The following is a 14,160-nucleotide window of genomic DNA, read 5'->3' on the forward strand; positions in this document are numbered from 1 at the left end:
TCGGCCTTTATTGTATTATTATTATCAAATCAAGCAGTAAGTCAAATCAAGCAGTCAATCGAATCAAGAAGTGAGTCAAATCAAACAGTGAATCAAATCAAGAGGTCAGTCGAATCAAGCAGTCAGTCAAATCAAGCAGTCAGTCAAATCAAACAGTCAATCAAATCAAGAAATCAGTAAAATCAAGAAGTCAGTCAAATCAAGAAGTCAGTCAAATCAAGCAGTAAATCACAGTCGATCGAAACAAGCAGTCAATCAAATCAATAAGTCAGTCAAATCAAGCATTCAATCAACCAATAACGACAAAAACTGCCTTGAAAACACCATAATCCACTAATTTGGTAATTCGCGTCTGACGATATATGCCTGGCGACTCCAGCAGATATATTCCCGTGTTCCCACCTCTTTCCCAAGTCGGTTCATCTCTTGTCATGCGTGCACTTCGTAAAGGTTGGTGACGGCGCATGAGTGTCACTCGCTTCGTCAAGCATATGGAGGTCAGACGTGGGCGTTATGCGGTCATATATCTCGTTACACATAGCTGTTCCACTTAATCCTGCTTTCAACGCACCTACAAACACGCGTGCCACGGCGAGGCAGCCGGTTGTGCTCCGGGCGGCCTCAAAAAAAGAGAGATGCGCGCCCATGCATCCCGGCCGGCGCAGCTGGATGTGACCCAGCATCGGAACTCGGCCAAGTTGAAAAGACACGAAGAGGAAGTGCACCCCGAGAAGAAAGAACAATGCTCGCTGCGCCGGCTGCCAATTAGCGGCCGCCCCAATGAATGCCGGCCGAAAAGCCGCGAGACGCGCTCAGCCCGGCATATCGCAGGAACCTGGTTACCGAGAAACTTTTTTTTTTTTTCCACCCACACACTCTCTCTTTCACCAGCCGCAGCAGCTGAAAGAATAGGACGCGAGTCGTCTCGCCTTCGTCCGGGAAGCGGTGAGTCAGCGGAAGTGGTTCGAAGCGACCAGCGAGCGAGGCGTATTCTGACTACTGCTCAAACTTTCACAATGAATCTGATCCAGCTATTAAAAAAACAAAAGTTTCGTCGTTTGTCTTAGCTGCAGCAGCGGAAAGCGAAGAGTTACAGATGTTCTCTCGAAACTTCTGTAAACCGGTTGGCTCTTGCGCTTTCGTCAGTAGTACACGCAACGTCAGGTAAGAAAAGTTTAGGCGGTGCCCCCTGAGACAGCCATACAATGTTCATAAAAAAGATTTAAAAAACTGCACACAGTTCACTTTTCGAACAACGAGAGCCAGCGAATGTGTTATTTTTTTTTTGTAGCAACCCACTACCCGATTCTGTTTATTTGCATTGTTCTGTGCATGTTAAAAGTTTCAGGGAGGATGTGATCGAAATTCTGGCCTTCGGCGGAAAAATAGAACAGCACTAAATATCGTCAGATTAAGAGTTAAGCCCTAAATCCCACGCGTCAGACACGAAAACTTGCAGCGAGGTTGAGCAGACTCTCCGAATAAAGGGAGTTGACGATGCACACGTTATACAAATACAGTACGATGGAAGAAGGTCCTTGCATAGGGGGATTACGAGATCCATGCTCTTCGAGAAGTTAAATAGTTGTGTTTTCATCTGAAGCACCGGGGGCCAAAGAGAGACAGGGGGGGGGGGGGGGGGGGGCATTCTACCACTAGAGCAAGAATGTTCAATGAAAAAAAAATATGAGTCATTGGCAGCAAGCGTGCGAATCATTAACGATGTTGTCGCCATCTGCGAAGGGGGACTGAATCGAGGCTCTTCCTCCGGCTCTAAATTCGCTATTCTGACGAGTCTTGCTCCAAATGTCGATTTCGAGAGCACAGTCGAGCGCAGTCGAGTCGTGGGCAACCGTGGTTGCGACAGTACATAGCTTTTCTCCAGCGCGCCATCTGGTGCTTGTTTTTTGCAGCGAAGAATCGGGAGAAGCCTTGCATTTACATGAGACGCTGCCCTGCTGTCTTTCTTTTTTCTTGGGGGGGAGGGGGGGATTTCTTCTTGATGGCGAGCAAAAACGTCGGGTACACTCGGCGGTCCCCATCTAACTTTTTTAGTTGTAGCTTTAAATTCTTTGTTACGTTTTTCCTGTTTATCTCGTTGCAAAAAAACACAAAACTGCATAGTTTATTTGTTTTATTGCTGTTGTTTCCACCTTCGATAAACAGCAGCGCCACGCTTCATTTGACGTCGAAATTTGATCCGTAACAAGATAGTCTCTCAGCTTTTTTGCTCGCTTAAATGTTTCCGGGCTTCAATCGATACTCATTTCCGACGTTATTTCCTCTGCAGCCTCCGATTCACCGACGGTTTCTCCACGGAGACCGCAAAGAGCTGTTCGGATCGGTATAATGTACCGAGCCGCACCCGGTACACGTCTTCATGTTGCAAGAACAGAAAGCCACGGAACTGTTCCAGTAACGTATAAGTATATATATACGACTCTGACAACTCCGCGCAAATACGAAGAACTATATACCGTAGCGCTCGCCGTAACTGAATATAGAGAGAACACAGAGACGCGAGTAACTGAGTTCGCGGTGTACGTGTCGTCTTGCACTAATGCTCGGAGGGAAAGAATAGCAAGGAAAGACAGAGAGAGAAAGAAAGAAAGAAATGAAAGAAGAGGCCGAGATTTATTTCGCGGCTTTGTCGCTTGTCAATCGGCGTCGCGCACCATTTGCCCCGGCGATTATACTTTCCGCCGAAGTCCCGCCTGCTGCGCGCGAGACGTGACGCCGAGAATCGCAACGTCTGCCACTCTTGTTTTTCTTGTTCTCTGCCTCGTTCTTATTCTTGTCCTTTTTTTTTTCTTTCTCCCTGCGGCGTCTCGGGGCTGCCTCGCCGGTCTCCCCCATCGCGGCGCTGAATTTTTCATGACGTTTCAGCGGCGTAGCGTGTTCGCACTGGGCATGATCGTGCGGGCGCCTTGGCCCGCGGTTGGAGCGTCGTCTGCCTCTATGTGTGTGCTGTTGTGTGTTCATATAAATATAGAGCAGGGCGTCAGTCTTGCAGACGACGCAAATTACGTCTGAAAAGTAATCAGGCTACGTTATGCTGATTACTTCTGCGGGAAAGTGCGAAACCGCGCGACTGAATTGCGATCGAATTACGGAGAAAGCTGTTGTATACGCGCTATAAGCAGTGACATCGTATAGTGGCTACTTTATATTAGTGACGAAATTTATTTAACGCAGTCGATTTATTATTTCAAACCGCGGGCGGACAGGGCGTGCGCGTTTCGTGGTTGTAGATGCGGTTCATTTATACTCGCTTTTTTTTTCTCGCCTTCTTTTTTCACTGGTGGCTCTTTTTCGAAAGAGGCATCTCCGCGGGAAAAGTTTGCTGTTTTTAAACTAATGCGGTTGGAGATAGTGACGTAGATGGACATAAGTGACTGCACTGATGAGCTAAAATGGATGTTCGTCCATGAACTATAAAATCTGGCCCCATATACGCTGTCCAGAAAGCCACAGTGAACTAAACAAGTTTTTTTTCAGTGAAAAAAAAAAAAAAAACATCACTTCGTGAAGAGCACAGGCGCTCGACTCCTGTGTCGTGCGCTGTAAGGGCTCCAAACTTTTAAATGAACAAACTAATAAACACTGAGGCTGTATTACAGATTACCTCCCTTTTCACTTTACATGGCTGGTGTGCAGAAAGCATAATGGCGCTAGAGAGAGAGGCCCTCACACATTTCGTGATGCTCGGCTAGTCCCTTGTTACCATTCTGCATAATTTCATCTTCTATATATGACCAATATGATACATGTAAATGAGTGATAGAAAGATTTATCATAGTGCACACTATACAAATTCTCACCCTTAAGGGTGCGAATCAGCTGTCCCCAGACGAACACCCTTTTGCGTGTTAAAAAGGGTGCAGAGATCAGCACCCCTTAAGAAAGGGTTCACAGCATGAAAGTTTAGAGGGCGCGCATCAGTCGAAGGATTTTGCTTCATGGGTGGATCAGTGTGGAGCACCCTTCCAACATCCATTCGTAGAGGTGTTATGGAAAAATAGTACCCTTTAATGAGGGTGCAACCATTACATCCTCTAAAGTATCATTAAGTGCACCCTTCCTTACGGGTGCTGATCTCTGCACCCTTTTTTAGCACCGAACAATTGGAAAAGGGTGCTCGTCTGGGAACAGCTGATTTACACCCTTAAGGGTGAGAAATTGTTTAGTGTGTGTATGCGGCCATAATATATGCTCGAACCTTATACGTTAGAGAACGTGGTGTTACCACTCGTTCAAGAATACTGGCCACGAGCTGCCTTATAATTACATGGAACATTGTTTCAGATATCTGACTCACCAGTGTATCCGGGTCAGAGCTTGACACAGTTAAGCAGAAAATAAGCAGTTCGGTTTTAGTTCCCATTACTAGCCGGAACCCGCGTGAAAAAGGAATTAAGGTCTCCAATTATGCACTCGCAAACTATGCAGCCGAAGAAACCCCTTTCTGTGCACCACAATACTTCGGCGTCAGTGCACCGAGGCTGACTGACCCACCGACTGACTGGGAAACGGACAACGCAGGCGGTCTCAAAAACACCGAACGCACTATTTCCAAAAAAAAAAAAAGCGGGGCACGCAGCCGCTGGCGTACCCCTTGCACCCAGGGAACGGCACAGAACGCCCGACGATGTCGTCTTTTATTCTGACACGGGAAACGACACCCGGGCGAGGCATATATGGCAGCGGTGAAATGGCCGCCCGCGGCATCATAATGGTACGCGCGCACCGCGTGGCGAGGAGTAACGAGGAGAAAGCCAGCCGTAAGGAGAGAGGGAGAGAATGGAAAGAGTAAAACAAAAAAGAAAGAAAACAAGGAGATGGAGGGTGGCGCAGCAGTTTGTGAGCAGCAGCTGAGGGTCTGCCTACTTTCTCGAAACGCTACCCCATTACCCGCAGCCAGGCCAGGCTCTGTCCCGGAGCCTTTGCCGCCTGCATGCATCTACGTAGGAGCAAGAAGAGAGGGAACGAAGAAGGAAGAAGAACGCGCCAGACACGCAGGGCCAGGCGACGACACTGAGGTCCTTGTGTGTGTGGCGCGGAGGCAATGAAACTCGTAAATCGCAGGCTTTCGTAAGACCGGCCGCCCGAACGAGAAGCACGAGCCGGAAACGCAGCGAGCGTGCACTGGCCCGTTTCTTTGGGCTGTATTCAGACTATAGACGAAACGGCAATAACTGGTCTCGGATGTGAATACGAAGAACAAAGAAAACAAGGCTGCGGCACTTTCCTATTCCTCGTGCACCTTCGAATTTGTCGTTTTAAGCAGTACGACGACGGAAGAGAACGAGAAACATGACACACACACACACACACACACACACACACACACACACACACACACACACACACACACACACACACACACACACACACACACACACACACACACACACACACACACACACACACACACACACACACACACACACACACACACACACACAAACTGGAAATAGCAGCCGTGTTTTGTAATGTTTGTATTCACCGACTCGGTGGTGACGTAGGTCACGGTGGACGCACCAGTGTCACAAGACCAAAACGAAAAAAAGCGAAGCCTTACAAGACGTGTCAAACACTCGTCACTTGTTTCTCGCTCTCGTCTCTGTCGCGCCGTTCATTACGAAGCAGGTGTCACGAACTAGCCCAAGCTGCTCCATTTGTGAGCCCCCGAACAGCCAAGACGTGGCTACGTTCATGAGCTTCGCGTATGAACCCGGTTATTCGTCGTGATGTGCGTTTCGGCGGGTGGCCTTAATTTACACAGAAATCACGGAGTTGGGACCGCATGAGGGCAAGCATGTAGCCGAGAAGACGGTTCAGCTCTGTCCATAGCCTACGAACTGAAGTCTGAGGTGGCGGCCATCTCCGCAAAGGCCTCGGCTTTGTGGTAGTAAGGACAGAGGTTTCACCCCTACGAAAGACCGAGCCGCAGTCAGATATTGAGTTTTTACAAACTCTTGATGAAATATCAGCACATATCAGCAGCGTCCCCTTTGACACAATCACGTACCGTAGACGTGACGCAAACTCACATCTCTATACAAGGGTCCAAACAAGTGCTGTTCTTATTCCTACTGGATTCTGCCTCTGTCGACACCTTTACGGTCCATCAACCCAAACTGTTCCTCTCCATGGCCCAACCCGAATTATGTCTTTCAGTGGCCGCTGGCACTGTACACTGCAGTCCTCCCTAATCCTCTTCTGCACCGATCGGGTGTCAAGTAGAGCATCAGCTGGGGGTCTGTGTTTTGTTGCCAGGAAGAAAGAAAAGGAAAGTGCACAGGCCTGCCCACTGGCTCAAGCCGAGCCACAATCGCTACCGCGTGCAGATAGTAGGAGAGTTGAAAGATGGGATAGAAAGACAGGATAGTAAAGACGCGCTATAAAGACAAGGCCGATCCCGGAGGTAGTGCAATACCGGGCCAACCGGTGGCGGGAGTGAAGCATCCTTCAAACTCTCCGCCACATTTCCAAAAATAAGTCCAACTTGGACCCGTAACAGATATTCTACGGGTCCGGACAATCTCCTCTCAGCTGGGGGTCACCGGTGCTGTAAGCCATGAGCATTTTGAACGCTTAATATGGGCCATTTAAGAAAGCGAATTCTGTCTCTCTCTCTGAATCCAAAGCGGAACTCGGAGCCCGAGTTGAGAGACGAGTGCGTGTCAAAGTGCAGCGACGCCGGTATGCGAAATACTCAGGCCTCCGCGTGCCATCTCAGTGCAGGCTGCTCGTGCGCCTTGAAAGTCGCCTTCTCGGCACAGCGATGACGCGGGATGCCTCAACACGACTCTGCATCTCCCCGCACAGGAGAATCCCAGCGAAGCAGCCTCGCGCGTTTCCGCAGAGTGGGTCCTCGGAGCGTGCTTCTAGAGGCGCGCAGGCGTAAACAGCTCGCGCTCTTTTTACGACGCCTCTAATGGGCCGAGAAAGTATCGCCGGCAGAGACGCGCATTAGCATGTCCGCGGGGAGCCCTCCGTTAGAAGCAGCGAGCAGGAAGGGGGCGTGTGTATCGAAGCGAAGGCTTGCTTCGATACGCTCTGCCCTCCGCTGTACTCTCTGCCGAAGCTCGCGCGTCGAGCAGCTTTTCGTCACCCGGTTGAGAGGTCTAGGCAGCCCTGCAGCCGATTCAGGCTTCCGCTGTGCGCTGTGCGTGGCGGTGAGTTGAAAAGGAGCCTGGTAGCCCTAACAACACCGTGGTCCATGTTTGTCTTGATGTTGAAAACGGGGCAGTGAAATATCTCCCGTTGTGACGCGTCGGTTTATCCGCCTTTCTGAGGATTTCGCTTTCTTCTCGGCATTGTTGGCAAGCTGGAATGACCAAAAGCAGCACGCGTAGCGCCGCTAACAGCGTATGTACCGAGGACGTCTTACAGCTGGTAGCAGCAGAAATAATACCTCTTCACTGGCGCCGAATAATTAATTTAACAGAATCTATTCCAACGGAATAGAAACATTTCACGGAAACAATCAAAGCGAACAAGGATGCTTTCCCGAGTAAACTCCAGTTGAATTTAATATAGTAATGTCTGCAGCGCCAAGAGCTCCGTAACACAAACGTTGTGGTCGGGCTGATGTCGAGAACTACATGTTCACGAGCGCTCCAACTGTCGGTGCACTTGTTAGAAATGAATGAAATGAATGAATGAAGAGAAAGCGGTAAAGAAAGACAAAAATGAAAAGAAACAAACAAAGAAGCAAACAAATAAAAATTACTGATGGCCAAGCTCTGTCAGGCCATGATATACGTAGCGAAAGCGCGACGCATGATGGACCGCCTCGCCGAATCACCACGGTCGTCGAAATCTTTGTTTCGTGAGCAATGCGCTTTGGTGCGGGGAGTATTTGCTGCCCTGCAAGAGCCGCATAGCTGGCTCCCCTATCTGGATGCACGTGTGTGCCTCCCAGACTTTTGATGTTTTGGAAAGAGGGGTCATGCAGGGGTAAGGTGGCCTGGTGTTTTGTGGCGTAAGCGTGCTTTGACTTTTCTTTTCGGCAATGTTTCCATGCAATGAAGAAAAAAAAAAGCCGTCGTGGCGGAGTGGTACCGTCTCCGCCTCAAATGCCAAGGGCACTGGTTCGATTCCCAGCCTCGACACAGGTTTTTTTTATTATTATTCAGTGAGTGTGCGGGGGTTTCAGTGGCTCCCATGGATGCCGCCACCGAATACGCTGGTTAGCAGTTGAGCGCGTAAGGGCAAGCTCCGAGGCGAGGCGCGCGGTGTGACGTCATTCCAGATGGCGCGGCGTCCGCCCAGCTGGGGAGGTTGCTAGGCAACGGCTCAAGGTCTGTCTCTGTGCCGCCTCGGAGCACCGCCACTGCGAAATCGCAAGTTCGTGGCCAGTGTAGCTTTCGCTACAAAAGACTCTCCTCTTCCTCGCTTTTCGTTCTCGAAAGGGGGGAGCGAGCCGTTGGAAACATAAGCCGTAGCGAGCTTCCCCGGTCGGTCGGCTGTGGACGGCAGGTCCGTCAGGGAGCAAGGACCCTCCTCCCGCTTATCTGCTTCTATTGAAAGCCCGTTAGCGCGACTGCTCGCGGTCTCGCCGCCTCCGCTCGACGACGCCGCGGCCGGCAGCGCGCATAGCAGATTTATTGGGGCAGCCGCCTCTTCTTCTATCGCGGGAGGAGGCTCCGTCGATTTATGAAGAAGTTTCTCGCCGGGCCCCGCGGCGAGAGATCGTTTCTGCTCGCATATCCGTCGGAGCTGCGGCTCTCCGTCCGTCGTCGCACGCAGGAGCGGACGGCGCCCGTCAGCCATGCAGCAGCTTCTCTGGCGCCGACCGGGCGGCGATAGGCACTGCGCTCGCCTCTCGCGTTTCGACGCTGCTCTCCGTTTCCGGGCCGGACGCGCGGCTCGAGGCGCCGGCTCGGTGTACACAACTCGAGATATTTCTCCCCTGCCGCCGCTGCGCGATGCATTAACGGCAGCGCTCGGCGTCGGATGCGCCACATCAAACACCGACGCAGCTGGCTTTTGGTTGCCGTCGTTCCTTCTAATGCGATACCGCTGTGTATACGTACAGCTCATGCACAAGCGTGTAGACGTGAGCCTGTTGCTACGGTTTTCGCGGTAGAAAAGTTTTGAAAAATGTGCTCAAAAGTAGTAAAGTAGTTGTAGTGAAATAGGCTCGTCGTGTATGTCCGTGGAAAAGAGCACACACGCGTATGCGCTTCTTCAGACTCGACTTACACCAGCGCTTGGAAAGCGTGGAGCTGGGGCGCATACTGGGGAGCTGCAAAGGGTCGTAGGAAAAATCTTGTTACGGCAACTTCGCCCGCAGCGCTGGATAAAGCACGAGGAAAGGTAAGCCACACGAAGCGTCAGGTCAGACTGGCGAGAAATAATGCATTCTTAAGTGGAAACGGCGTATTATAATTATATGCAGGTACGATAACAGTGAGAAGGGAGACCTTGATGACAGGAAGGGAAAAGGGGGCGGATTGAGGCACGTTGCTCTGAGGATCGGAAAATGAGGCGAAAAGGTGTAGTTAACAGGCGTTGATGAATATAGAGAGCTAGAAGTTTGCCGCACTTGCCATAATAACAAATCAACATCATCCCAGTGTTCCAGCCTAGAGAATTCAGCATATGCGCGCGACTGCAAGCCGCTACCGCGGGGATCTAACCACTGTAAATTCGTGTGTGCTCGTGACGGAGTGATGGCTACGTCGGCTCGACGAAGAGGATGGGCAGGCGTCGACGAGCAATGCAAATTAACTTTTTTTGTTAGCGTAAGAGGACATGAAACATTGTTCTGCACCGTTAAAAAAAGATACAAGATAAACAATCAAAACAGCCAGTCACATCAAGGGGTGCTCGACATCTTTAGAGGCCGAGCTCATTAGCAGCATCCCAAACATCGGCCGAGAAAAATCCCTCCACTTAGAATAATGGCTTTAATTATTCATTCTTCTTCTCTCGCTCTCAACGTCTTCAGCTGCCCGCGCTTAAATCACGTTCAGCCCCATTTTGAGGACCCTTTACTTGATTAATTAAAAATAATCATGCCGGGCCCAATAATCTAGTTTGGATTTGAACTCAACGGACAAGTCAGAGTGCGGCGTTCGCGGACCGTGAGTAAAGTGCTGCCGAAGACTTGCAAGGCTTGAGGCGACATGTGTTTCTGTTTACGAAGCCGGAAATCCAAACGCATTCCAGCTGACCGGAAGTGGCCACGACGGGACCAGCGGGGCTTGGCACCCATTCCCCCATTTGCAACTGACTTGAAGCTGCCGCGCGGCCGCAGCGGGACAGGCCGCAAGATAAGCTGACGACTACGAGGCCATCTTTTCTGTAATGAATAGCAGACGCGCAGGGGACAAGAAATGGTTTTAGCGCTTTTGGGTCTTTTTTTTCTTCTATTGTTATTTTATTAATAAATAGCCAATAACAACAACTACTACGGGTCAGTGCAGCCCGCATTCCTCCAACGTCCTCCACGCATAAGCCGCGACGTCAGCCGTTCGTTTAGGAAACTGCGAACTTACACTGGGCGGGAAAATTCAAAATCTCGCTTCGCGACGCCCCATGTGCACAGCTGAGAATGAGGGGGGAGAAAGAGAGAGAGAGAGAGAGTGAGAACATCTTAGTTATACAGGGTCGGGTTCGTTTTTTTCTAGGTAAAGAGGAAGGTCAGCTCCTGGTCCAGTCGTCTCGAGGTCACAAATCGCGGATGTGCATCGCGCTATGCTATACACTACAGTGTTCTATGTGCTTCAATAAACGCCTCTTCCGCCCTCTTCGTCAAGCCATTTCGCGCACGTTTTTTTTTATCTTTGCGTTGCAACCTTTAAAAGCCGTCTGTGCAGGCTGGCATGCCCTCTTTGCATATTTGACCCTATATATATACACCCACGCTCGAACTTCATCTCACTCAGAGGAACAATCTTCCCCGAGTTGTCGCATAGGAGCGGCTCTACTCATACGTCACGACATTTCTTGACAGATTGGGAGGCGCGGATGCCAGTCGAGTGAAGTCTTTCCTACAGCTGCCCCGCACTGTCACCGCCTTACCCATGCGTGTGTTCTCTGGCATCTCGTTTGGCCAACGGGCTTCCTCTGCGTCTGGCGCGTATTTAGATGCGCATGCAAACCCAACACGGCAATTCGCAATTCGGGTCGCGTCAATTTCAATTCGCCATCTTTAATCGCCTCTTTCTTGACTTGAACATGCGATATAGGGCTCCTTTTTTAAAGCTTTTAACGCGTTGCGGTGCTCAAGCACTCACTGCTTTATAAAGTACGCGCTCCGTTCAATAGGACGCGTTTAATATATATGCCCCTCTGTTTGTCCTTGGGCTCACCGCTTTAATAACACATTGTCACGCGGCGGTAAGCCGGTCGAAGTGGCCAGACGACGTGACACGATGCCGCAGTTTAACGGTCAGCGAGATCGGCGCTAGCGCTCCACCCCGCGCTCACTACTTCTGCCTTGCAATAATACACAAACGACTTTATCAGTATGTACAATATAAACGAACCCTAGTTCGCTTAGCTCGAAGTTTGCAGAGGGGGCGGCTTCGCCACTCTAAGATGAAGAAGACTGACAGAAAAAAAATCGATTGCATTAGCAGCGACCGACAACAAAACTGGGCTGGCTGTCCCTCTATAGCGGTATAGGCTTTGTATTCCTTCTGTCGCATTCTTTCAATACACTTTTTTCCATTCTGAATCACGCGCAAGAATTGCGGCCGAAGAGACTGAACGGATGCAGCGAAGCTGATTTCCCAAAGCACATGCAACGGCCGAGAATGGATAAAGCTACCGGATATAACAAGCAGAAACGAAGATAGTCGAGGAGTACAGAGAAAGAGAGGGAGAGATGAAAAGAAAGAAAGCGAACAGAAGCACAGCGAGCAACGAGATCCTCCTCAAGTTGGAGAAACGCGTCGATTTCGCGAAGACAGCACTCGTGCCAAAGCCGGCCATGATTAGACTTTCTCTAAAGCGCATAAAGAAAGGAGAGAGAGAAAGGAAGGGGGTGCATAACCTCGAGAGGAAGGGAAAAAAATGGAGACATTAAGAAAGTTGGAGCCGCGGTGCACGAGCGCGCGCGCTTACGCGAGCCGCATTACTCGTGCTCGATCGGCCCGCGCGCCAAGGGGGAACAGGCGCAGAGAACACAAGGCTTTGGAGCGGCGAGCGAAAAATTACAATCGACTCGCGCGTATGCCGCCGCCCCGGTACTGGCGTGGGAGCCGAAACTGCGAGGAAGCGAAGGAGAGAAGGAGGCCAGGGAAATGCCAGCAGCAATTTTGAAGTCTCGTTGGCTCGAAACAAGAAGATATGGAGGGATACGCGCAGAAAAAGAAACCAGTTTTTGTTTTCGTACCACCGTACAGCGCTCTGAGCTCCCGCAGAGGCATATGAATTCTTTCCTTCCTTCTTCCGAGGTGGCATTCCACTCGTTTTATTTCGCTGATTTTTTTCTTTTCCGACTTCGATTTGATTTCCGGCTAAAATCAAAGCTCTGGCAGCGAAATCTCGCTCGGAGAGCACGCAGCGCAAATCAGAACCGCAAGCCGAACATCTCGCGAGTCACGGTCCACTGATCGAACAGCTGTCTTAAGCAGTGCCTTCCAATTTTGCCGGCTTAAGCAGATAAAGGAGAAAGTGGCGAATAATGCACGTAGAAAGAAAAGAAGAAATTGGCGAATTGAATAAGCCGCATTAAAGGTGTGCATGGGAGGCTGCGCGTCGCGTTCTCTTTATGATGGGTTGAATCAGACACGGTTTACACCAAAAACGATAGCCAGTGTTATAGTAAGAAACAAAAATTAAACACTGATATAGTTAATAATTCTGGTAAATAATACAATATACTCTGTCTTATTTCCTGCTGTACGACTTGTAAAAGAAGGTCCCGGTGTTACTCAAGTGATCTCAATCAGTTTTTACCAGGGAGAGAGAGAAAGTAATTTAATGAACGGGAAGGTGGAGAGGTCGGCCGGCGGTAATAAGACCCTGGCCTGCCGCTCCACAACTGGGGAAGGGAAAGTAAAAGGAGAGTGAGGGTGCGAATGAAAGGTGATGACGTCATAATGCAATGAATTGCTTGGAGCGGTCTGGGTCAGAGGAGACTATGCACATACTGGGTGGCACTCATCTGGCGAGACAACATGTAGGACATGGAGCGCGTCTTTCTCATGCGGCATATATCGCGCGCGCGCGCGCGCGCACACACACACACACACACACACACACACACACACACACACACACACACACACACACACACACACACACACACACACACACACACACACACACACACACACACACGCTTACCTACATCTATGGAGTGAACAGACGACTTTACTTAATTAAGCCAGCGGACGAAAAGCAATAAGCGCACGCTATTGGTGAACTTTTTGCGTTGGTCTGCAAGGAAAGAAGTAGTAACAGAACATGACAGAAACCAGAAGTTATTGCAGTTCTAATTGCGTCACAGGAATGCGTGCATCTCAACGCTGCAGACAAGCAGCCGGGTGAAGGCATCTTTATTGGTAATTCCACAAAGAAAACACAACAGTGTAAACAGATAGGTAGAAGGCACATCGGAAGGCTGAACAAAAGAAGGGCGCTTGCTTCCAATTTTTTGCGCTCAGTTTCTTCTCCCGGAAAGTCCACGGGTCGCCAGATGCACTCCTCGGTTAGGCCTCACTCACTCAAGGAGGTTGTGATGGGTCAGGCGCCCGTTACACCACAGCCAAACTGAGTGAGGGAGCCCCTCCAAGCGGATGACGTCTTCGGCTTCTTGTCTTCTGCTCTGCCGCCTGTTCTTCAGCTCCGTTGAGTGGGATGTTCAAAGAAAGCACCAGAAAGGACACACACTAATCGGAGAACTCTGGTGCTACACTCAAGAGACGCTGTTGCACCGCCCCCACTGGGCGTAACCCCAGCGCAGAGGCGTTTTCTGCGAACTCTGCATGGCGTCAAGCGTCTGCGCGCAGTTGATGTTGTGCTCACTGATAAGATGATACCCCGTCCGGCAGCTGTGCACAGTCATGAGCTTCTCGTGTTACCGCACGTCGGGTGACTACGGAAGGAAAGTATGCGCCGACTAAACAGTGACGTCCTCCGTCGCTGCTTATGGCCTCCACGAGTACGCGAACCCGACCCTATAAAAACCTCCTG

General features: G+C 50.3%; 1 protein-coding gene across 4 annotated transcripts in view; it reads right to left on the minus strand.

Annotated features, from left to right (window-relative positions):
- LOC144121263 (matrix metalloproteinase-2-like) overlaps positions 1 to 14,160 on the minus strand; it is a 202,010-nt gene that overhangs the window by 50,975 nt on the left and 136,875 nt on the right. The gene's annotated exons all lie outside the window — the stretch shown is intronic.

The sequence above is a fragment of the Amblyomma americanum genome, chromosome 2 (genome assembly GCF_052857255.1).
Source record: "Amblyomma americanum isolate KBUSLIRL-KWMA chromosome 2, ASM5285725v1, whole genome shotgun sequence".
In the NCBI taxonomy this organism is placed as follows: Eukaryota; Metazoa; Arthropoda; class Arachnida; order Ixodida; family Ixodidae; genus Amblyomma; species Amblyomma americanum.